Raw genomic sequence first — 26605 nt, 5'->3', positions numbered from 1 at the left:
ACTTTTTTTTGTGAACATACCAATGCTTCAATTTTTTTTCGGTAATATAATCAACTATACTATAAGAGAAAAATTTTGATAAAACACAAATTTCATGTTTCCTACTCTAATTGGCTTTTACGTAAAAATACAGGCAAAATTTACCATAATTCTTTTAATCAGTTTCAGAGGAATCATAAATTTCAAAATTGTACAAAGTAGTCGTTGTAGTTCAAGTACATTTAGACAGGTGTAAAACTGTAGACAGACTGATACAAACATATTCTAATTGACACAAAATATATGGGACCTATTTTAAAATCTAGACTTTAAAATGTCGTGTCAAAGTACACATGTTCTCCTTGTGAAATAATTGCTTTTTATTCTCTGGATAGAATAATTAACCTTTAAACCTTCAATTCACTGTTAAAAACAAAATATTACTTAAGGATATGCTTATAAAAACAATTCACAACTAGCTTTTCAATTCAGAAATATATGTGAAAAATCATCAAGCATCTAATGGATTTCAAGGAGAAATGGGTTAGTAATTTATTCCATATGTCTCAATTTTTCCTAGATTCAAGGCTTCCTTTAAAACAATTGTAGGCATTTAGGAAACCATGTAAACTAAAAAGAAGAAATTGTGACACTGCCGCTTAGGTTTTTTAAATCTTTGGACATGAATCAATATACTTTTTAATTTTATCTTAATTAGACATTGTGAGTTCACTATCTTCCTGTCAGTATGGCATCCAAGCTGATTATCATAGATTACAAGTTCAACTATCAACTGTGTTCTGAGACTCTAAAAAAATAAATGAATGTATTTGTTTGGGTATTCTTAAAGCAGGAGTGAGGACACAGTGAAAGTGAGACAAGGAAGAGAGAACAAAATAAAACAGGAAAGATAGAAAAACCAGTACCACACGTGTTAAGAGGCAAGTTCCTGTGTTAGATATCTGGGCTTAATTCTATGGGAAGCTATGTGGAACATGCCTCAGAATTACATCACTGAATCCAGGGAGATTCTTCTTAGTTACCCTCACCTTTTTTTCCCACTTCATGCCCAGTATCAAACTCCCGTGCTGCTAGAGAAAGTCCTCAGCTAGAAACAGCTGCAAATTCTGGAGATGAGACCCTGTAGAGTGTTAAGAATGGTTTTCTTCCCAGCAGCTACAGGTAAGAAATAGGGGCTGGGCTATTAATACATCTGCAAATCAATATACCCCTTATGCTCCTTTTGGTGATCGACAATGTATTTAAAAATATTAGATGATCAAGAAGGGCTGCAGAAAGGAGGAAACAGAAACAAACAGCACACCACTTGGTTTCTTTTTATTCATTTCATCAGTTTCAAGGAAAATGTGTTGGGAGTTCCTGGCATAGAGAATGTCACAAAGATATGTTTTCAATAGTGGTGCTATTCCTAGGGCAGAGAAGACCCAGAGAAAGCCCAAGTGGCTGCTGGAACAAAGTCAGACACCGTGCCACCTGTCCACACTCCTTGGCTCTGCCATCATGCTGAAGATCGCTTTAAAGGGCTGGCTTCCCTCCCCGCAAAATTAAAAGAGCACAGACTGAGAAACTGAATGTGGGAGACAGCAGTGGATTATGCTGTTCTCAGGGCTCACCTCAGGTTTGGAAGCATTCTTTCAAATTAACCCATCTCAGGCCATCTGCAGAGAAGAAAGGTGGTACCTAACTTTTTTTCTTGTCAGCACTTGGTAGGGGTGTTTTATTGACCAAATATGTTCCCACAACCTAGTTTTTTGTAACTAAATATAGTAGATTTTTAAATTTTATCGTCAAAATCTACAGACAATTTTTTATTAAAATAGGCTCCACATCTATGTCCTGCTTTTCTTCTTATTAGTTACATTGCTGTATAAAAGAATAAGACTTCAGAATCAAGAATATCTTGTCTCTTGGCATTGAATTTATACAAGGTGCTCTTTCTTTAATGCTGTCTCAAAGGACATATTTTTACTCATTAAAAAGGAAGATCCCAATCTAGTCGTATGCACAGCTCCAACTATTAATAATTAAAATTAGGATGTAAATGTGGTCAAAGCTATAGAAAGACTTGAGATGTCATTTATATTGATTACTGTATAGCACTCTAGAAACAGAAATTGTGAAAGAATAGTTTATGTAAATATTTTGTAGCATTTCAAATATTGGAGTGCTTGAAGTTTCTCCTCTTATATAGTTCAGATTATCGATTTGAAGACTTACTCCCCTGGTTAAAAAGTTTTTAGTCTCGTTTGAGTATTATATAAAAGCAATTTTCAGTTAAATGTGTTCCTTTTACATAAAACATTAGAAATTAGTGAGTATTTAATTACATTTTCGTGTTCCTATAATGCCTTTAGAAGATTTTCATATTATTACGTATCAATATATGTATGGTTTGTCTAAGAGAAATCTATCATATACATCATTGAAATTGAAACTTTTTCAAAGTAATTATTAATTCTATTGAAAAACCACATCCATAAGAGCAATTACAATATAATATTGTGAACATGTAAATATATATCCTATGTCTATTTTATATATAAGCATATGTGATTAAAAATATAGTGAAGAATTGTTAAACCTAGTATTATAAAGTAAAAATTAATTAAACTTCTGATGATTATTTGTTAATTAAGATAAAATTATTTTGATTTGGGTGATTTTAAATGAACAAAAATATTAAATTACATGACAAAAATTCTTTATAAAATGTTTACGATTTTTACATTGGTTTTATCACTTTATTCCACTATTTTATTTTAAGATGACCTGCCTTGTTTAAAACACTGTATTCATCTTAAATTAAATTCCATTTGTAAAAAAATTAACACATGATTTGCTCTATTATACAGGGCAGTTATAAACTGAGTCAGTATCTCAAGATTTGATCCCCATTATCGTCATCCGTGGCCCTATTTGTTTGATAAATGTAGTGTCTTTTTCCATGCCTGTCACATCTCTATTACTCATTTATTTTTCTCCTTGTCCCTTATAGGGAGCATTGCCTATCTCTAGATTAAGCAAAAGTTGCGTCTTAAAAAAGCGCAATAACCTGCTCAAACTTTCTCACACAGAGAAATGTTTGTTAAGTAATTAAAGTGTAGATGATGATACAAAGAGCTTGATTAAATAAGATGCCAAAGTACCCTTGTGATTCAGAATATGAATGGTACTTAATGCCTTTGAAATCATTAATTGCTGAGTGACATTAATTAATGCCAATATTTCAGAAGTTGTTCTGGTTAGTGAAATATGTACAACATGTAAAAATTTCCGAACTCTGAAGGGCAACATTATTCTGTAATTAAGAATTAAGAATTAATTCACATTAATTATTGGGGAGAAATAATTTTAAGAATTAATGACTGAGAAAACGTTTTTATTTTTTATTTAGAAAATTATTTTGTGCATGAGCATTACTGCCAGTTTAGCAAGAAACATAAATTTATAGAAACAATTATGTGCACAACATGAATTTAATAACATTTTGATATTTTCCACTATTACAGTTGTATTTGGTAAATCTTTAAATGCCCATCATCTAAAGATCATAAATGAATCGTGGAAATCTTGTAGGTAAGGGTAAATATAAGGATGCATCCAATTACATTTACACACACATACAATTACATTTACACAAACATACATGCACACACGCTCACTGATACAGGTATGCATATATATACATGAATTTACCAATTGATTTTAACTAATATTTATAAGAGCCTGTAGGACTGATGTATATTGTTGAACCTGAAAAATATTTATTATATACATGTTGAAAATACACAAAGAAATAAATAGTAATTTCACTAGGCATTTGAAACTGTACTTAAATATAAGCTGTGATCATTACAAATTCTTACACTGAATAAATATTTTTATTTTTGTAACAATATGTTTGATACATGTGTACATTTTTTAAAATGTATTATTTTTGTCATAGAGTCATGTCATGCATAATAATATTTCAGTCAGAGATGGATTACATATACAAAAATGGTCCCATGAGATTATAATATATATTTTTACATACTTTTCTATGTTTAAGTATGTTTACATATATAAACTCTTACCACTGTGTTCTTATTGCCTGCAGTATTCAGTATAGTAATGTAGTACACAGGTTTGTAGCCTAGGAGAGAGAGGTTATACCATATAACCTAAACGTGGTAGGCTGTACAAACTAGGTGTTTGTAATATTCTCTCTGACATTTGCAAAATGATGAAATTGCCTATGGATGCATCTGTTAGAACGTATCCCTGTCATTCAGTGATGCGTGACTGTGTTAAAATGCTAAATCTAAGTTTCAATGACCTCCATAAAATTGTTGTACTATGAAACACAAATCTCTCACCTACGGCCTGAATATGTTTGCAAACTAAGCAGATCATGGGACGGAGAATGTGCTGGCATCACTGGGATGATTTTCTCACACTACATGAATAATATCTCCAGACTTTGCGAATATGAGCCACTTGCATAGAGTTAAAGTAAGCATCTCTTTGCTGGGAAATTTATCAAATGGGAGTATGAAGTGTTTTTAAAAGATACTTGTTTGTTTGTAGACGGTAGGCCTACAGTGGCTCATGGCAATGGTTGAGGTTGCTAAGATTTGGTGGAAGAAGGCAAAATGAAATGGCCGCTAATATGGTATATGGATCACTTGTTTCTGTTGAGTTACAGATTCAGCTGGCTATTTCTCCCAATGTTAGTTATTTGGAGAAAAGAAACATGATAGTAATTTTGGGGTAACAAATACAATATTTGATGAAAGCAAATTTATTGAGGGTTAGACAAACCACAAGATAATTTAGGCTGCAAAGTCAACACGAGACTTCTGGCCCAAATTGTGCAGAGTTTGGGTCCAGCTGCAAAGTTCAAAGGAAGAGGCCATATAAGATGATTCGCACTTTTGTCACCAACTGCCAGTTCAGGGGTTTCCCCAGAACACCCTCAGTTTCAATAATTTACTAAAAAGACTCACAGAACTCATTGAATGCCATTGTACTCATGGTTTATAATAGAGAAAGGGTAGAAATTAGGACCAATCAAAGGAAGAGACATATCACATAAGGTGGAATGTAGGAGGATTTTGAATGTTAAGTTTCCATTGTCTTCAGGACGTATTACCTGTCATTGTTGTACAGCAATAAACATGGAGTACTACCAATCTGGGGAGCTCACCTGATGCTAAAAAGACACTATTTAGAAAATAAAAAGACAAAGGAAAGGAGGAGATAAGATGACCTTCCACATTAAGGCACTGGAAAGAGTAGCAAACTAAACCTAAAGCAAGCAGAAGGAAGAAAATAAAAATTAGAGAAATTAATAATTTATAATATTAATCATATTTGTTCGTGTTTACTAGTTGATATTAATTCTTGACTGACTTTTTTTAAAAAGAGAAATATTCACTTCCCAATTTATTCTGTGGGGCCAGTGTTACCTTGATACAAAAATTAGTCCAAATAACATAGAAAAATAAAAATACTATAAGTATAAATGCAAAATTCCTTAAAAAACAGTAACAAATCAGATCTAGCAACATATAAAAGAATTACACTCTACGACAAAGTGAAATTTATACTAGTAATCCCAGGTTGGTTTAACAGCCCAAAATCCATTAAGGTAATACATCTTATCCATAGAATAAGAAACAAGAATTGCATGACCATGTCGATAGATTCGGAAAAGACATTTAACAAAATCCAAATGCTTTAATGATTAAAAATAAAAATAAAAACTCAATGAACTAGGAATAGAGAAATTTCTACACCAGATACATGGCACCTGTGAAAAGTCAACAGCAAGCATGCAAGTTAATGGTAAAGGATGCTTTCCCGCTATGGTCAGAGATAAGAATAGGATATATACTTTGACCTCTTCTAGTCAACACTGTACTAAAGATTTTATGCAGGGCAAATCGGCAACTGAAAAAATAAGAGTCACCCATATTGAATAGGAAGAAATAAAACTTTATTTGAAAATAACATTCTTGTATATAAAAAATTTTAAGGAATCCATTGAATGATAGAACTAGTAAATTATTTCAGCAATATTACAGCATACAAGATAAATGTACAAAAATCAATTACACATATCTACAATGAAAACCCCAAAATGAAATTAAGAAAACACTTCAATTTAAAATAGCATCAAAAAAAGAAATAATAATTAATTTGGAAAATGTGATACAAGATTTTACTCTGAAAATTAAAAATTATTGTTTAAAGAATATTTAAATAATTAGCAAACATCTTCCACCCATGAATTGGAAGATTTAATATTGTAGTACTTTACAAGGTGAACTACAGATTTGACGTAATCCCTGCAAGTATCCCAACAGACTTCTGTCTAGAAACTGGCAAGCTGATTCTAAAATACACATGGGATGGTAAGGGACTCAAAATGGCCAAAGTAGTCTTGATAAAAGAAAACATATTAGGATAATTCACAACCCCGTGCTCCAAACCTTACGGCAAAGCATCAGTAATCAAGACAACACAATACTGATGAAGGAAAACTATATAGATTGATGGAAGAGAATTGAGAGTCCATATATAAAACTATGTATCTATAGTCAATGGATTCTTAAAGTGGTGCCATGTGCAATTCAATGAGGAAGAGACAGTCTTTGAACACACTGGGTCAACAACGTACACGTGGATTGCCACTTGCAAAATAGTAAATTTGAACCCTTACCCCAAAGTATACAAAAATATTAACTCAAATGAATTAAAGACATACATGCAAGAGCTAGAATAAAGCATATGCGAAAATCTTCAGGATTTTGGATCTAGCAAAGAAATAACTGTAACACCAAAAACATGAGCAACAAAATAAAAATTAGATATTTAAAATTTCTTAAAAATTAAAGACATTGGTGTTTCAAAGGACAACCGAGCAAGTCAAAAGGCAGCTCAAAAATTGTGAGAAAATATTTGAGAAACACATATCTATATGTCTGCTTATATATGTATCTTGAATATAGAAAAATTGTTTTAACTCAGTAACAAAAATCCCAACTCAAAACTGATAAATGATAGGAATAGTTGTGTATCCCAAGAAGATACACGAACGGTAAATAATCCCATAAAAAGATACTCAACAGCATCACTCATCAGGCAACTACAAATCAAAACCACAGTTAGATACTCTATGGCTAGAACTGGCCACTTTGGAAAATAGGTTGATGGCTTCTAAATATATGAAACATACAATTGTCATGTGACCCAGAAATTTATTCCCAGGTATACCCCCAGAGTGTTGGAAAGAGGTGTTCAAACACAAATTGTACACAAGTATTTTAACAGCAGTATTTAAAATAGCCAAAGGCTGAACACAACTCAAATGTCAACAAAATATTATTGGATAAACAAAATGTTATATCCATGAAATTGAATGTTATACAGTTATCAAAAGAAATAAAGTACCAATACGCATATGAACCTTGATAGCATTATGCCAACTGAAAGAAGCCAGGCACAAAAGGCCACCTATTGTATGATTCTATTTAGATGAAAATAAAATAGGAAGATCTACAGAGACAAAAAACAGATTTGTTGTTGCTTAGGATTGAGTAGGGGATGAGTGCATAGGAGGTAAACAGCTAGAGAAGGTGGGGTTTCTTTTTGAAGTGATGAAAATGCTCTAAAATTCATTGTGATTATGGCTCCACTTATCTGTGTATATACTAAAAGCCATTGACTTCTAGACATTAATATGTGCACTGTACAGTATGTAAAGTATATCTCAATAAGTCCTTTCAAAAATACACAGAAGACTAAGGGGTTTTGGACTGTTGCAGCTGGGAGGCAGTTTGAAATACTGAATAGGTCTCATCGAGAATGTGAGATTTCAGTAAAGACTTGAGGAAGTTGAATGAGCTCATCAATGGATATATGGAGGGCTATCTTTCCAAGCTAAGAAATTAACTAGAGTCTTGTTCATAAGGCAGCAGCATGTTGGCATGTCCAGAGGACAGTGAGGTGGTCAGGACCACTGGTAAGTTCAAGGGTGAAGACATAAAAGAATTTTGGCAGTTAACATGCGGCAGATCATGATGGGCTTGCAGACCATTGTAAGAATTGTGTCTTTTAGTGTAAATGAAATGGGGAGGCAAATCATTATCCCATTATCAATATTTTAATAAATTGGATCCATGAACCAAATCCAATGAGATTAAATCAATTAGTAATAATATGCAAATTTGTATTAAAATTACCAGAATTCCTTGCACATTTGAGAACAGGAGAGTCATGATTGTTTATCAGCAATAATAAACTATTAATTTTAATTGTCATCAGCTAATTGAGATTAATTGCAATACATCATGCTTTATAATGTGACTGTGAAAAGGAAAATATGATTGTAATCTTATACTACATCTATCAATGTCTTTGATTCATAAGAGTATAGAGTAAGCCCCTAGTTTTCAAAGCCAACCTATGAAGCAGTGACATCTTACGCAAGTTTGCTGCTTTCTGCCACAGTGGTCCTTGGTCAGCTGGCACAAATTGTTTTACAACACCACTAGGTCTAAAAAATGTTTGGATCACAATGAACACAGAATCACCTTCATCCCTTCAGAAATACCTATCAATTAGTTCCAATACAGAATGAAAAATTGACAACGGAAGTATGTTGATTGTAAAAATGCCAGATAGCTTGCATCTACATGAAAGAAAAATGCCATTTTTATTACAATAGATCACTGTTTTACATGAGTTTTGGTATAGCACAATGTTGAACCAAGGGCAAAGAGAGATGAATTAATGAAGTCTTAAGATACCAAGAATTTAAGAGAAAATGCAGGTCATCTTTGAAGGTTAGTGACATAGCATTCATCTTCTGTTGTCACCTTTTCCGTCATTCCCTGTATGCCTGATGGACAGGTTTCACTCAAGTTCAGAGAACAGCATGCAAAGATTAGCTACCAACTAATTTTTATGAAGTGAGCTTAATTTCTAGCCAGACTGAGCTTACGTTTTAGCAGGAAGCATTTTTGGGAAATGTGTATGTTAGAGTTGGCCCTTCTTGACAAGGTGAGACATAAATGTCTACTTTATAGACATGAATTAAGATGGGAAGATATTTAGGGGAAACATTTTCTCAAATGCTAAATAACAAAGGTACACAAAGGGGAAATTATACTAGATTTATTTCCAACTTGTTTTCTATGTCTCATGCAATTCACCTTGATTCCGTTCAGTTTCTGTTTAATGTAGAAAGGGGCATTTTCATTATTTTAAGCTTCTAGCACAATGAAAGAATTTCTCTTTTTCATGAACTGCATCATAAATGAAAGGGAGGAAGAGTGTCCAATATCATATTTATTGTTCAACAAAACACTGCTCCACTGCTTAAATTCCGTTTAAAAAAGAGAATTTATTGAACATCTAACACATACATAAAAGGCAGTAAAGACACATGAGAAGAGGGCAGGATATTGAATTATACAGACTTTAATGCTGAGTTTTGTGTCTTAGTAAGTTACTGCACCTTACAGAGACTCAATTTCCCCTGATTTAGGAAGGCGATGCTAACGGGTATTGCATAGGTGTAAGTATAAAAATGTTGTATTTAAGAGAATCCCACAAGCTTGGTATAAGGCAGAAAATAAATAGATGTGACATTAATGAGTAGTTTATTACATTTGTATGCTACCTGCAGACTAGAGGAAGCAAGAAACACAGCCACTATGCTTGATTAGCATTATATTCTAATTTGGAATATACATAGAAAAGAGAAAAATAGAAAGCTATGCATAAACACATGCATTAAAATGAATTTTATGTGGACTCTTTCAGGAAAATGTTCCTAAGGTATTTTATTTTTTTATTGTGGTAAAATACACATAACATAAAATGTACTCTGTTAACCATTTTAAGTGTACAGTTCAGTGGTACTAAATAGAGTCATAACATTGTGCAGCCATCCCTACCATCCATCTCCATAACTCGTTTCATCTTGTGAAACTGAAACTCTATACCCATTAAACAGTACTTCCCCATGTCTTCCTCCCCCCAGCTTCTGGCAATCATCATTGTACTATCTCTGTGATTCTGTCCACTTTAAGTCTCTTATACAAACGGAATTCTACTGTATTTGTCCTTCACTGACTAACTTATTTCACTTGGCATAATATCCTCAAGTTTCATCCAAGTTGCAACATATGTCAGAATATTTCCCTAATGTTTAAGGCTGTATAATTTTCCATTGTATGTATATATCATGTTTTGCTTATCCATTCATCTGTGGTTGGACACTTCAATTGCTTCTACGTTTTAGCTATTGCCAATAATGCTGCTGCAAACATGGATGTGCAAATATTTTTTCAAGACTCTGCTTTCAATTCTTTTGCTATCTTGAGATGTGGGGCTGCCGAATCATAAGGCAATACCATTTTGATGTTTTGAGGAACTACCATACTCTTTTCCACAGCAAACGTAGGGTTTGGCATTCCCTCCAATATTGCAAAAGGAATCGCCACATCCTTGCCTGTGGATTTTATTCACAAGTCCTGTGGCTCTCTCTACATCCCGGCCACCATGTGTTATTTCCTGTTTATATATGTGACATCAAAGGTGCAGGAAGTAATGAACTAAATTGGAAGGATAAACATGTAGAAAAATAGAGGTAAATACTGACTACATAAAACCATAAGAATAAGAATTTTGGATGATCTATCTATTATATACCTATTTATCTAACATCTATCTGTTCCTCCATCTGTCATTAAAATATATTACAGTTAGAGAACAGAGAAAAAAGTAGGAATATATGAATTTAAATTTTAACTCTTCTTAGATTGTCTCACAGCATCATTATATGACAGAAAATTTATAGGTCAGTATCTGTTAACTATAAATGTAACATTTTTAAAGTATTCAAATACAATGAATTGCAGCATGAATAACATATTACAATCCATTCAAGTTTATTTTTTCCAGGAACACAAAAATACAAATTTCATTTGCAATTCAAGAAAAACAGAAATCGATACATATGATTGATGTATATACACATTTAATGTATTTTTAAATATACATTTTTTAAAAATAAAATTTTTCTAGGACAACTACTTAAAATATCACTGAAAATAGTGTTATTAGATAATACCTTCCTAATAACTCTGGTATTACATAAGAAAACAAAATTAAAATTTCAGATAAGCTTAGAAACTAAAAATTTTGAAAATATTCTGTTCTCCATATGTTCATATTTAATATTATTTCTTGTTTTCATTCTTCTTCAATGTTGCTCTACTAAAATATAACATACAATAGTTACTTTTGATTTCTGTTCTTATTACTCAAAATTGTATACATTTTCTCATGCTCTTAATTTAGCTATGCTACTTTTCTTTACTCCTGGAATTTTCACATTAGTGTTCACTCTCTTTTGAGTTCCCATAGTATCAAATAAGCTTTTTGCCCTCTTTCTGATTTGAAGGTTCATCTTCTCATAATTATTTTGTCCACTCAGTTTCCTTTCATTCTCAGTTAAGTGCCTCTCATCTGGCTTCTTTTCATTTGTAAGGTTTCCTTTCATCTTAAGCCAGTCTTTTATTTATATTTTGATTCTGTTTTTTCGAGGACATGCTTCCTTGAATTTTAAGGAAGAGGCCAAAAGGTTTGTTCAAGTTTTTACCTGATACATTGGATTAAATTATCTAATGTACACACCCTTAATTTAAGTCTAGGGGCGACTGTCTACTCTCGATTTTGTATAGTATTATTTTTCTTAACATCCAAGTCCATCTTCATCTATTTGTATATGATCAATAAAAATATATTTGTCCAGAACCCTGCTGTGGTGGAGTTACTTCTTTCTAAGTAGGAGAGGTAGCAGTTGAGACATGAGCTGGGTTCTGGGTCAGTTTAGAGGGCTGGGCGACATTCCTCCTTTTGGTCTGTATGACTGAATTAATGCGGTTTTTGCTGTCTCACTCCTCTCCTTAACACATTGAGCCATTTCAGCAGATGAGAAGGAATAATCCTGATCTGCCATTCAGGTGGAACACTTGCTGTCTCCAACCACATCCATAGGTTGTACTCACACTCGGCCAGAATGTATCCTGTCAATGATATGGAGATGTATCTAGCTATCTAGATAGATATCTACTTTGGTTTATGCTCTCTGGTTGCCCGTAAATTATCTCCTTAAAGTGAATATCAAAAGAGAGCTTGGTGATGGCAGTGTTATAAAATCCTCAAAATGCAGCACCCACACCCAGAGGAATTTGTAGATTCTGGGATTCTAATTCAGATACCAAACTATATAAAAGGGGCATTGGTCATTGAGGGTTGCTAGGCTCTTTGTGGAGCATATTTGCTCTTTTCATGACTTTGAAATTATTTTAAAAATCTAACCTTTTTCTCGGTGTGCTGCAAGATGATTTGATTTTAATGCACAAGCACTAATTCTCCCCTAAGATTTGTACAATATATTTGCTCTGACAAGCCATAGCCAGCAACTCACCTCACAGCAATTTATAGCATTTCCACCACAATTTGAATTATTTTTAACTAGACTCTCTTTGCCTTAAGAAAAACATGAAGAAGCAATATACTTGTTCTAGTTAGGTTCAAAAGTTGGCAGTCTCTCTCCTGGAAAGAATAATAAAACTTTTCAGTGGCCTAATATGCATCTATGGACACACACACATGCAAGCACTATTCATAATATTTAAAGCACATTCTGTTCTATGACTTCATTTGTCTAGCACAAAATAAAATGATCTCAGTATATGTCAAGTACCAATTTTTTCGTATGGCCAATTATAGGTATTTTATTTTTTAAAGATTAGAGTGTTCTTGAAGCTCTTTCTATTTCTTTGTCAATGAACTAAACATTGGCAAATATGTAGGGTTTCCCACATAAGAGCATTATTAACATCAAAATAGAAAGCTGGTGGGAGAAAAAATGATTGGGAACACAGAGTCTCTACTCAGCGTTCTACTTCTGCCATACCATAACTTTGTGATCTCATGAAATATCTCTCCATGTTCTCATCCCTATGTATAGTTCTGTCATTTTTCAATAAGAGCTTTTTGCTTAATTATGAAGTACTAGTTACTATAACCATTATTTTGAGCTTCATGTAAATCAAAAACGCATGGACTCCACTTGCAAAACATTGAAAATGTAGTTAGGGATTGGGGGCACAAAGCAACATTTTAAAATGTGTAAAGACAATGAGTAAGCAACAAAGTGTCCAATTTTTTAGGCGAAAGTTGCATACGTCAGGAAAAGGCAGGATTAAGTAACAGAGAATTTGAATGATAACTTGCCAATTGGTGTCGTTTACAATTGCAAGTCATACAAATGAAGTTAGCTTTTTTAAAGAGAAAAGGAGTTAGTTAGAATGGGTCAACCGATTGGGGAAGCAATGTAGTTAGAGACAATGCCCAAAACCATGTGAGCAAATGCTCTGTAGAGCGCACCCCTGCAATGCTGCCATTGTGAGGCCAAGTCTCTCCCTGTCTTGGTACTGAGCCCTCCATTCTGCCTCCATCATTGCCACTGTAGCTGCCACAAAATGATCCCTCAACCACCGCTGCCCAGGAACAAAGAAAGAATTCTGTCCTTCCGCTCTCTCAGATCAATTTCCAACATCAGGTGAGACTTTGATGGGCACTATTCAGTTCCCATATCCCTGAAATAGATGCAGTAAAAACATAGAAATTTCCTATGTGTTTCCCAATAAGACACATATGGAAGCCTGTTTTCCCACAACAGGAAGGGGTTTCCACGATGGGTGCTCAAAGGAACAATATTCCCTGTAAACCATACTTTGCCCATATGAAGAAGAGCAATAAGGATTATTTAGTAAATAGACATGGAAAGTCATCCAGGGTTGGCTGATGAGAAGCTGGTTAGCAAGGGGGTCTGCCTTCAGTTAGGACAAGGTCTGTGCTTCCCACGGGTTCTCTCCACAGCAGGAGGGATGCTAACTTCCCTTTCCTCCCCTGCACCTACCCTCAAATGGCCCAGAGGTCTTCAGGTGCTAGAATTTCTCAATGAATGCTGCACAAAATAACAGGCAGCCTTGACTGTCACTGTCTGTTCTCATGAAGCTAGTCTCTGCTTACTACATAAAACAGAAGAGTAAGAACAAGGGTGTTAAACACTACCCTAGCTCAAACAAGTTTCTCTTTGTAGGATGCCAAGAACCTGGGAACCAGTGCATCTGCTGCTTTCCCTTCTCAGATTCTAGCCCAGACAAGAGGCAAGGGGCATTTCTTCAGAGGCCTTGAGCTTCACTACACAATGCCCCAGGCTCTACATGCACCCTCTTCATATATTTCTACCTTGAAAAAAAAATTTTGTATAACAACATATATTTTTATATAAGGAACACATATGTTTATTTTATAGATAGATATAGATATACATAGATAAAGTTCTCTAGTCTGCCTTTTTGAAGGCTGGGCTGATCGCGGTGCCCCAAAACTATAATCCCAGCACTTTGGGAGGCCAAGGTGGCCAGATCTCTTGAGTCCAGGAGATGGAGATCAGCCAGGGCAACATGGTGAAACCCCATCTTTACAAAAATTAGCTAGTATGGTGTCATGCACTTGCAGTCCCTGCTACTCAGGAGACTGAGGTGGGAGAATCGCTTGAGCACAGTATGTGAAGGCTTCAGTGAGCTCTGATCACATGACTGCACTCCATCTTGGGTGACAAAGTGAGACACTCTCTCAAAATAAAATAAAATAAAAAGGCTACCACCATACTTACAGATAAGTGTGTCAGGTATATTTGCAGCTATCTTTCCTATACTCTATTTGGTAAAAAAAAAATTGCAAATAACTCTCTCATTCTAGATTTTTGTATTAATTAGTCATTTGAAGTTTATAGCAGAAGAGCTATAATCATGTTTGGTATGTGTACTCTATAGACCAGATAGTGCAAACATATATCAATGCTTTTTAAAAGTATATAAGGTTATTAGAAATATTTTAAACTACCTATAGGTATATATGTATCTAATAGAACTATCAAATGCAAGTAAGACCATTTCCTTAGCGTGTGAAATGCACTCAATTTATTAAAATATTTTCTAATGTCTATTACAATAATATTTCTTAATTAGCTAACATAAGAGGAGTTTTAAGACATTTATTTATATGTACTTACTAGATTCAAACTCGATTCCACTATTTTCAGAAATCATGCTCTGAGACAAGTCCTTTTTTATCTAACTCTGTTTCTACCTATATTAAAGGACAGATATGTCAATTTTGCTAATCATGCTGTTCCAAACCTCTCCATCCTATTTTTCGTTTGTTCTACCAGTCATTCAGAGACTTATATTCAAATTTCTCTCTAGGTTTAACATTTGTGTATGTCTTCTTGTGTTTTTGTCTATTTTTGCTGTATATAATTTAAGACATTTATTGACATATATCATACATGCAGAAAAGTACAATGATTAAATATGGATAGCTTCATTAATGAAACACATGTATTTGCTTATAACCATGTATGAAAATAGAACATTACTATAAATAGAAATACTTCTCCTGCTCCTTTCCAAACACTAACCGTCATCCTCCATAGTAACAGTTTTTTTTTATCATACAGTAATTTGGTCTATTTTCACATTTTTATTAAATAAATCAGAGTATCTACTCTAAGTCTATGTTTCTTTCACTGTTGTTATTTTGCTTATAGTATTTATCTGCTAATGGACATGGTAGATTAAAGACGGCTACATACACATTTTTTAATTAATAGATTTTTTGAGCACTTTGTGGCTCATGCCTCTAATCCCACCACTTTGGGAGGCTGAGGTGCGTGGATCATGAGGTCAGGAGATGGAGACCATCCTGGCCAACGTGGTAAAACCCCTTCTCTACTAAAATACGAAAAATAAGCTGATACATAACATCAAGATAACATGTGTGTTCTTAGCTGCACTGAGTCAAGCCTACTTACATCTTTGTTTGTCTTCCTCTGCACTTTTCCTTCCACATCACACTCCAGGAATGCCAAGCTGTGCTGGCCTTCTACTCCATTTCCATTATTTTGTCACCGCCAACGCGGCTTTTTGCCGTCGTGAATTTTTGACCCCACCGCTGCGGGTTTTTGCGGCTTTCTGCCCCTGCCGCCGCGGCTTTCTGCCCCCGGCCTCGCGGAATTTAGCCCCTGCCGCCGCGGCTTTTTGGGGCTCTTTGCCCTCGCCGCCGTGGCTTTTTGCCCCTGAAGCCACGGGTTTTTGCCCTAGCCGACGCGGCTTTTTGCGGCTTTTTCCCCCTGCTGCCGCAGCTTTTTGCCCCCGCCACCGCGAATTTTTCCGCCGCGGCTTTTTGTCACCGCCGCCGCGGCTTTTTATGGCTTTTGGCCCCTGGCGCCGCGGCTTTTTACTGCTTTTCACCCCTGCCGCCGCAGCTTTTTCCCGCCGTGGCTTCTTGCCCCGCCGCCCCGGCTTCTTGCGGCTTTTTGCCGCCGCGGCTTTTGGCCCCCGCCACCGCGGCTTTTTACGCCTTTTCGCCCCCGCCACTGCTGCTTTTTTCCCCCGCCGCCGCAGGTTTTTCCAGCCGCAGCTTCTTGTCCCCACTGACCGGCCTTTTTGTGTCGTTTTGCCCCCACCGCCGCGGCTTTTTGCTGCTATTTTCCCCTGCCACCGCAGCTTTTTGCCCCCACTGCCATGGCTCCTTGCCCCCTACGCGGCTTCCTGCCCCCGCCGCCGCGGCTTTTTATCACCCCAGCCGCTTTTTGCCCCCGCCGCCACGGGTTTTTGCTCCTGCCGCCGAGGGTTTTTGCGCCTTCATGTCCCCGCCGTCGTGGCTTTTTGCCTCCCCTGCTTTTTGCCCCCTCTGTCACGGCTTTTTGCGGCTTTTTACCCCCTCCGCCATGGCTTTTTGCGGCTTTTGGCACCGGACGCCGCGGCTTTTTGAGGCTTTTTGCCCCCGCCGCCGCGGCTTTTTGCCGCCGCCGCACGGTTTTGCCCCCGCCGCGCCTTTTTGCCCCTGCCGCCGTGCCTTTTTGCCCCTGCTGCCGCATCTTTTTTCCGCCACGTCTTCTTACCCCGCCACCGCGGTTTTTGTCCCCGCTGTCGCGGCTTTCTGCCCCTGATGCTATGGCTTTTTACGGCTTTTTGCCCCCGCCACCGCAGCTTTTTGTCGCCGCGGCTGTTTGCCTCCGCCGCCATGGCTTGTTGCCCCCGCCGCCGTGGCTTGTTGCCCCCGTCGCCCCGGCTTTTTCCCCCACCGCCCCGGCTTTTGGACCCCACTGTTGCGGCTTTTTGCCCCCGCCGCCGCGGATTTCTGTGGCTTTTTGCCCCCGCCGCCGCGGCTTTTTGGCCCCGCCGCCGCGGCTTTTTGCCCCCATCACCGCGGCTTTTTCCCCGCCGCCGTGGCTTTTTGCTGACGTGGCTTTTTACTCCCGCCGCCACAGGTTTTTACCGCTGCGGCTTTTTCACCCCACCATCGCGGATTTTTGCCCCCACCGCCGTGACTTTTTGCCCCCACCGCCGTGGGTCTGAGGGCGGAATCAGCAGACTCGGATCCCAGATCTACCTGCGTCCTGGCTAAGGCAACGCCGAGGTTCACTCCTGGTCCAGCTCTCCCGGTTTGGGGTTTCCTTGCCTAGACAGCCACACCCCAGGCTCTGTTCCTGGGCAGCTGCAGCCTGCATAGAGCGGCGCTGTGCTCGGCCCCGATGGGAGAGAAAAAGGAGAGCGGTGGAGGGGATGACGCAGCTATCGCGGAGGGAGGCACAGGGGCCACAGCCAGCCGGGTGCTGCAGCAGTGCGGGCAGCTTCAGAAGCTCATCGGCATCTCCCTTGGCAGACTACGGGGGCTGCGCACGAAGTGCGCTGTGTCCAAGGACCTCACCCAGCAGGATATACGGACTGTGCAGGTAAGGGGGTCGGGGACCAGGGCTGGGCTCCAGCACCGGACTGGATATCTACCTCGGGGCCCCAGTTAACTCCTGGCCGAGTTGCATCCTTGAGCCCGCGTCACCCCCTTGGAGGCTTCTCCTCCCTCCTGCACTCGCTGATGCGGCAGCCGGAGGACCCGGGACCAGCCCTCTCCTTGGGCAGGATTTGTGGGGTGGGTGCGTGTTGGGAACTGTGATGGAGGCTCAAGGGGCCCGTGGGCGGGGTGGGCTGCCTGCGGACATCCCGTTACGCCCCGAATTTCCATCTGGTGCAGCCTTCTCATCTTGTAGGTGAGGAAACCGAAGGCCTGAGGGAGAAATGACTTGCCGGGAACCCCTGTTAAGGAAAATTAACAAAGTGTGGTTATCAAAGGAGAACTGAGTTCAGATTCAGACCTGTAGTCCCACACCCTTGGTTAAGACATTATACCACCTTGAGTCTGGCCTGTTGACTGAGGGTGAGGCACTCCATCCTCGTCTGATTGTGGGGTCTTGACCTCAAGTGGTTTCCTGCAGGAAGAAGCAAATGGGGTTGCTTTCCTAGCTCTGTCCAGTACCTTAGGGACCCTGAGAACTGGAGAGATTCTTGGAGAGCCATCTGGTGTATGTCATGGGTGGGCCTTGTTTGAAGGTCAGTCTGCCCAGTGGGCTGGCTCAGCCCGAATGAACTGTCTTGAATCTTTGGAGATATCTGTGTACTTTTAAGGGTTTCTCATCCTTGCACCAAAAGATCCCCTGGAAATTAGGTGGGAAAACCTTAACTTTTGTGGAGCCTTGTATTTGTCTTAAAAGTTCATGCGCATAGCCAGGTGTGGTGGCTCACGCCTGTTATCCTGTCCTGGATCCCTTGAGTCAAGGAGTTTGAGACCAACCTGGACAATACAATGAGACCCCATCTCTACAAAAAATAAAATATTAGCCAGGAGTGGTTGTGTGCATCTGTAGTCCCAGCTACTACTGTGGCTGAGGCGGGAGGAGCACTTCAGCCTGCACTGAGCTGTGATCTCACCAGTGTATTCCAGCCTGGGCCAGAGAGAAACACCTTGACTCAAAAAAAAAAACAACAAGAAAAATTCTTGAAGATTTTGCATTCTGTCCCACTATCCATTGGTTTTCATGTCAAGATAATGTCAGAAATTCTTTACAATTGCTTCCAGAAGGAGTAGCCTTTTGATCTAGTGCACAGGTGTCCAGTCTTTTGGCTTCTCAGGGCCACATTGGAAGAAGAATGCTCCTGGGCCACAGATAAAATACACTACTGCTAATGATAGCTGATGAGCTTAAAAAAAAAGGTTTGTGCATAATTTTCACGATACCCACCAGCACAGATAGGCGGAAAAGTCCTTGTAGTCAAAGGGTTGGGCACGGCTGATCTAGTGTCTTGTCGTCTGTTTTGGCTTTCTCCCTGACTCCAGAATGCAGGTAGAGATGTAGAGACATGCTCTCAGGACAGCTGTTGAGATAACAAAAATTCGTTGTCATTTATTCCCAAGGACAGCTGTTTGCCATTTGCATTGAAAAAGTCTCCATTCAAACTGCTGTCACATATAAAATCTATTTATATGTCTGTATTTTTCTGTTGTCTTGGCCTTTGTGGGCAGTAGTGTGTTTTAACCGAGCAAACTGTCCTTCCAAATAATGAAGCCGAAGTCAGCCTACCTGCTTGCCATTTTTCTTCCCCTTCCATTTTTCTAACCTCAGGATAATTGTAAGAATGAATTAAGATTTGTGTTTAAGGCCGGGCACAGTGTCTCAGGCCTGTAATCTCAGCACTTTGGGAGGCGGAGGTGGATGTATCGTTTGATCTCAGGAGTTGAAGACCAGCCTGGGCAACATACTGAGACTCCGTCTTGTATAATTTAATTAAAAATTAAAAAAGGAGAAAAAAGGACCTATGTTTAAAATTTTAAAAAAGGAGGGAAGGTGTAATGCAAAATGTAGACTATGCTAGCTATGATTGGGAAAAATAATTTTTCATACAGCATTATCTGTTGACTTGTATTAGCAGCATACTGGTCATAAGCGTTTTGCTTTCCTCAAATATGATGAGGTAGGCTACTTTAAAGTGTGGTGGGGCTTTCTTCCGCATGGCTCCTGGAGGTGTTGAGTACCAATTTAGCCAATTAATTTGGGTTTAGTTTTGATATGGATGAGGGAGACCGGCTTCATTCATGATGCACACACAGTTTTGCCAGTAAGGAAAAAAAAAGCAACCTGAATGTTCCTACTCATTAGATGCTATCTGGAGAGCTCCTACCCCACCGCCACAAAGGCTCTGGCTGTTAAAAAGACTCAATGCAGCCTTTCTGAATCTCATACTGTATTCTACAAGATGCTCCTGTGAAAGAAAGTTGTGCTGCATCAGCCATCTCCCTCCTGAAGATCCCTGCGGATGAGGATTTGTGTTTTAAAGGTTCTCAGAAGTCCTGCAACAACAGTTCTCAAACTTATTTGTCCAGGGGATCTTTTCTTCCACTAAACGTAGTTGGGGAGACACGGCCTTAAGCCTTGAGTAGAGAAAGAGACAAGAAACTGTTGGCTCACTTACAACGAAGTGTTGTGTTTATGTTTTAGGTTTTTATGAAACTGAGGTGCTGTTTGAGGTTCTAAATGAAATTGGGTGGTTGAAGAGAGGCTGGTATCCCTGTAGACTTAGCCAGCCGTGACAGGTTGAGTTTTGTTGAAGGAGGTGTTTTACAAAGGGAAATAGGGTGTTTCCTGGGCATCGCATTAGCAATTAAATACATGTATCACTGAAATGAAATGAAATGATGAAATGATGACATGAAATGAAATGATGAAACAAAATGATGAAATGATGAAATGAAATGAAATTGTAAAATGATGAAATGAAATGAAATGATTAGATGAAATGAAATGGTGAAATGATGAAATGAAATGCTGAAATGAAATGATGAGATGAAATGAAATGATGAAATGATGAAATGGAATGATGAAATGATGAAATGAAATGATGCAATGAAATGAGGAAATTAAATGCTGAAATGAAATGATGAAGTGAAATGGTGAAATGAAATGATAGGATGAAATGATGAAATGAAGAAATGGTATGAAATGATGAAATGAAATGATGAAGTGTAGTGAAATGATGAAATAATGAAATGAGGGGTGGAGCCAAGATGGCCAAATAGGAAAAGCTCCACTCTACAACTCCCAGCATGAGCGACGCAGAAGACGGGTGATTTCTGCATTTCCATCTGAGGTACCAGGTTCATCTCACTAAGGGAGTGCAAAACAGTGGGTGCAGGACAGTGGGTGCAGCCCATCGTGTGGGAGCCGAAGCAGGGTGAGGCATTGCCTCAGTCAGGAAGCACAAGGGGTCAGGAAGTTCCCTTTCCTGGTCAAAGAATGGGGTGACAGACGGCACCTGGAAAATCGGGTCACTCTCACCCTAATACTGCACTTTTCCAACAGGCTTGGAAAACGGCACACCAGGAGATTGTGTCCTGCACCTGGCTCAGAGGATCTTATGCCAATGGAGTCTTGCTGATTGCTAGCACGGCACTCTGAGATCAAACTGCAAGGCGGCAGCGAAGCTGGGGGTGTGGGGCCCGCCATTGCCCTGGCTTTCTTAGGTAAACAAAGCAGCCAGGCAGCTGAAACTGGGTGGAACCCACAACAGCTCCAGGAGGCCTGCCTGCCTCTGTAGGCTCCACCTCTGGAGGCAGGGCATAGACACACAAAAAGTCAGCAGTAACCTCTGCAGACTTAAATGTCCCTGTCTGACAGCTTTGAAGAGAGTAGTGGTTCTCCCAGCATGCAACTGGAGATCTGAGACTGGGCAGCTCCCTCCTAAAGTGGGTCACTGAACCCTGAGCAGCCTAACTGGGAGGCACCCACCTGTAGGGACAGACTGACACCTCACTCGGCCGGGTAGTCCTCTGAGACCAAACTTCCAGAGGAATGATCAGACAGCTGAATTTGTGGTTCACAAAAATCCGCTGTTCTGCAGCCACTGCTGCTGATACCCAAGCAAACAGGGTCTGGCATGGACCTCTAGTAAACTCCAACAGACTTGCAGCTCAGGGTCCTCTCTGTTAGAAGGAAAACTAACAAACAGAAAGGACACCCACACCAAAAACCCATCTGTACATCACCATCATCAAAGACCAAAAGTTGATAAAACCACAAAGATGGGGAGAAAACAGAGCAGAAAAACTGGAAACTCTAAAAAGAAGAGTGCTTCTCCTCCAAAGGAATGCAGTTCCTCACCAGCAACGGAACAAAACTGGAAAGAGAATAACTTTGACGATTTGAGAGAAGAAGGCTTCAGATGATCAAACTACTGTGAGCTACAGGAGGAAATTCAAACCAATAGCAAAGAAGTTAAAAACTTTGAAAAACAATTAGACAAATGTGTAACTGGAATAACCAATGCAGAGAAATGCTTAAAGGATCTGATGGAGCTGAAAGCCAAGTTTCGAGAACTACGTGAAGAAGGCAGAAGCCTCAGGAGCCAATGCAATCAACTGGAAGAAAGGGTGTCAGTGATGGACGATGAAAATGAAACGAAGGGAGAAGGGAAGTTTAGAGAAAAAAGAATAAAAAGAAACGAAAAAATCCTCCAGGAATTATGGGACTCTGTGAAAAGACCAAACCTACGTCTGATTGGTGTACCTGAAAGTGACGGGGAGAATGGAACTAAGTTGGAAAACAGTCTGCAAGATATTATCCAGGAGGACTTCCCCAATCTAGCAAGGCAGGCCAACATTCAGATTCAAGAAACACAGAAAACGCCAGAAAGATACTCCTCAAGAAGAGAAACTCCAAGACACATAATTGTCAGATTCACCAAAGTTGAAATGAAGGAAAAAATGTTAAGGGCAGCCAGAGAGAAAGGTCGGGTTACCCACAAAGGGAAGCCCATCAGACTGACAGCTGATCTCTCAGCAGAAACTCTTCAAGCCAGAAGAGAGTGGGGGCCAATATTCAACATTCTTAAAGAAAAGAATTTTCAACCCAGAATTTCATATCCAGCCAAACTAAGCTTCATAAGTGAAGGAGAAATAAAATCCTTTACAGACAAGCAAATGCTGAGAGATTTGCTTGCCCTAAAAGAGCTCCTGAAGGAAGCACTAAACATGGAAAGGAACAACTGGTACCAGCCACTGCAAAAACATGCCAAATTATAAAGACCATTGAGACTAGGAGGAAACTGCATCAACTAACGAGCAAAATAAGCAGCTAACATCATAATGACAGGATCAAATTCACACATAACAATATTAACTTTAAATGTAAATGGGCTAAATGCTCCAATTAAAAGACACAGACTGGCAAATTGGATAAGGAGACAAGACTCATCAGTGTGCTGTATTCAGGAAACCCATCTCACGTGCAGAGACACACATAGACTCAAAATAAAGGGATGGAAGAAGGTCTACCAAGCAAATGGAAAACAAAAAAAGGCAGGGGTTGCAATCCTAGTCTGTGATAAAATAGTCTTTAAACCAACAAAGATCAAAAGAGACAAAGACGGCGTTTAAATAATGGTAAAGGGATCAATTCAACAAGAAGAGCTAACTATCCTAAATATATATGCACCCAATACAGGAGCACACAGATTCATAAAGCAAGTCCTGAGTGACCTACAAAGAGACTTAGACTCCCCCACAATCATAATGGGAGATTTTAACACGCCACTGTCAATATTAGACACATCAACGAGACAGAAAGTTAGCAAGGACACCCAGGAATTGAACTCAGCTCTGCACCAAGTGCACCTAATAGACATCTACGGAACTCTCCACCCCAAATCAACAGAATATACATTTTTTTCAGCACCACACCACACCCATTCCAAACTTGATCACATAGTTGGAAGTAAAGCTTTCCTCGGCAAATGTAAAAGAACAGAAATTATAACAAACTGTCTCTCAGACCACATTGCAATCAAACTAGAACTCAGGATTAAGAAACTCACTGAAAACCGCTCAACTACATGGAAAATGAACAACCTGCTCTGGAATGACCACTGGGTACACAACAAAATGAAGGCAGAAGTAAAGATGTTCTTTGAAACCAACGAGAACAGGGAAATTTATAGCACTAAATGCCCACAAGAGAAAGCAGGAAAGATCCAAAATTGACACCGTAACATCACAATTAAAATAACTTGAAAAGCAAGAGCAAACACATTCAAAAGCTAGCAGAAGGCAAGAAATAACTAAAATCAGAGCAGAACTGAAGGAAATAGAGACACAAAAAACCCTTCAAAATATTAATGAATACAGCAGCTGGTTTTTTGAAAAGATCAACAAAATTGATAGACCACTAGCAAGACTAATAAAGAAGAAAAGAGAGAAGAATCAAATACACGCAACAAAAAATGATAAAGTGGTTATCACCACCTATCCCACAGAAATACAATCTACCATCAGAGAATACTACAAACACCTCTATACAAATAAACTACAAAATCTAGAAGAAATGGATAAATTCCTCGACACATACACTCTCCCAAGACTAAACCAGGAAGAAGTTGAATCTCTGAATAGACCAATAACAGGCTCCGAAATTGTGGCAATAATCAATAACTTACCAACCAAAAAGAGTCCATGACCAGATGGATTCACAGCAGAACTCTACCAGAGGTACAAGGAGGAACTGGTGCCATTCCTTCTGAAACTATTCCAATCAATAGAAAAAGAGGGATTCCTCTCTAACTAATTTTATGAGGCCAGCATCATCCTGACACCAAAGCCGGGCAGAGACACAACCAAAAAAGAGAATTTTGGACCAATATCCTTCATGAACATTGATGCAAAAATCCTCAATAAAATACTGGCAAACCAAATCCAGCAGCACATCAAAAAACTTATCCACCATGATCAAGTGGGCTTCATCCCTGGGATGCAAGGCTGGTTCAACATATGAAAATCAATAAACGTAATCCAGCATATAAACCTAACCAAGGACAAAAAACACATGATTATCTCAATAGATGAAGAAAAGGCCTTTGACAAAATTCAACAGCCCTTCAGGCTAAAAATTCTCAATAAATTAGGTATTGATGGGACGTATCTCAAAATAATAAGAGCTATCTAGGACAAACCCACAGCCAATATCATACTGAATGGGCAAAAACTGGAAGCATTCCTTTTGAAAACTGGCACACGACAGGGATGCCCTCTCTCACCACTCCTATTCAACATAGTGTTGGAAGTTCTGGCCAGGGCAATCAGGCAGGAGAAAGCAACAAAGGGTATTCAATTAGGAAAAGAGGAAGTCAAATTGTCCCCGTTTGCAGATGACATGGTTGTATATCTAGAAAACCCCATTGTCTCAGCCCAAAATCTCCTTAAGCTGATAAGCAACTTCAGCAAAGTCTCAGGATACAAAATCAATGTACAAAATTCACAAGCATTCTTGTACATCAATAACAGACAAACAGAGTGCCCAATCATGAGTGAACTCCCATTCACAATTGCTTCAAAGAGAATAAAATACCTAGGAACCCAACTTACAAGGGACATGAAGGACATCTTCAAGGAGAACTGCAAACCACTGCTCAATGAAATAAAAGAGGATACAAACAAATGGAAGAACATTCCATGCTCTTGGGATGGAAGAATCAATATCGTGAAAATGGCCATGCTGCCCAAGGTAATTTATAGATTCAATGCCATTCCCATCAAGCTACCAATGACTTTCTTCACAGAATTGGAAAAACAACTTTAAAGTACATATGGAACCAGAAAAGAGCCCGCATCGCCAAGTCAATCCTAAGCCAAAAGAACAAAGCTGGAGGCATCACGCTACCTGACTTCAAACTATATTACAAGGCTACAGTAACCAAAACAGCATGTTACTGGTACCAAAACACAGACATTGATCAATGGAACACGACAGAGCCCTCAGAAATAATGCCGCATAGCTACAACTCTCTGATCTTTGACAAACATGACAAAAACAAGCAATGGGGAAAGGATTCCCTATTTAATAAATGGTGCTGGGAAAACTGCCTAGCCATATGTAGAAAGCTGAAACTGGATCCCTTCCTTACACCTTATACAAAAATTAATTCAAGTTGGATCAAAGACTTACATGTTAGACCTAAAATCATAAAAAACCCTAGAAGAAAACCTAGGCAATACCATTCAGTACATAGTCCTGGGCAAGGGCTTCATGTCTAAAACACCAAAAGAAATGAGAACAAAAGTCAGAATTGACAAAGGGGATCTAATTAAACTAAAGAGCTTCTGCACAGCAAAAGAAACTACCATCAGAGTGAACAGGCAACCCACAAAATGGGAGAAAATTTTTGCAACCTACTCATCTGACAATGGGCTAATAACCAGAATCTACAATGAACTCAAACAAATTTACCAGTAAAACACAAACAACCCCTTCAAAAAGTGGGTGAAGGAGACGAACAGACACTTCTCAAAAGAAGACATTTATGCAGCCAAAAAACACATGAAAAAATGCTCATCATCACTGGCCATCAGAGAAATGCAAATCAAAACCACAATGAGATACCACCTCACACCAGTTAGAAAGGCGATCATTAAAAAGTCAGGAAATGGCTGGTGCTGGAGAGGATGTGGAGAAATAGGAACACTTTTACACTGTTGGTGGGACGGTAAACTAGTTCAACCATTGTGGAAGTCAGTGTGGCGATTCCTCAAGTATCTAGAACTAGAAATACCATGTGACGCAGCCATTCCATTACTGGGTATATACACG

The sequence above is a fragment of the Gorilla gorilla genome, chromosome 18 (assembly GCF_029281585.2).
Source record: "Gorilla gorilla gorilla isolate KB3781 chromosome 18, NHGRI_mGorGor1-v2.1_pri, whole genome shotgun sequence".
In the NCBI taxonomy this organism is placed as follows: domain Eukaryota; kingdom Metazoa; phylum Chordata; class Mammalia; order Primates; family Hominidae; genus Gorilla; species Gorilla gorilla.
The sequence above is the reverse complement of the archived record's forward strand: the minus strand, read 5'-3'. Positions refer to the sequence as shown.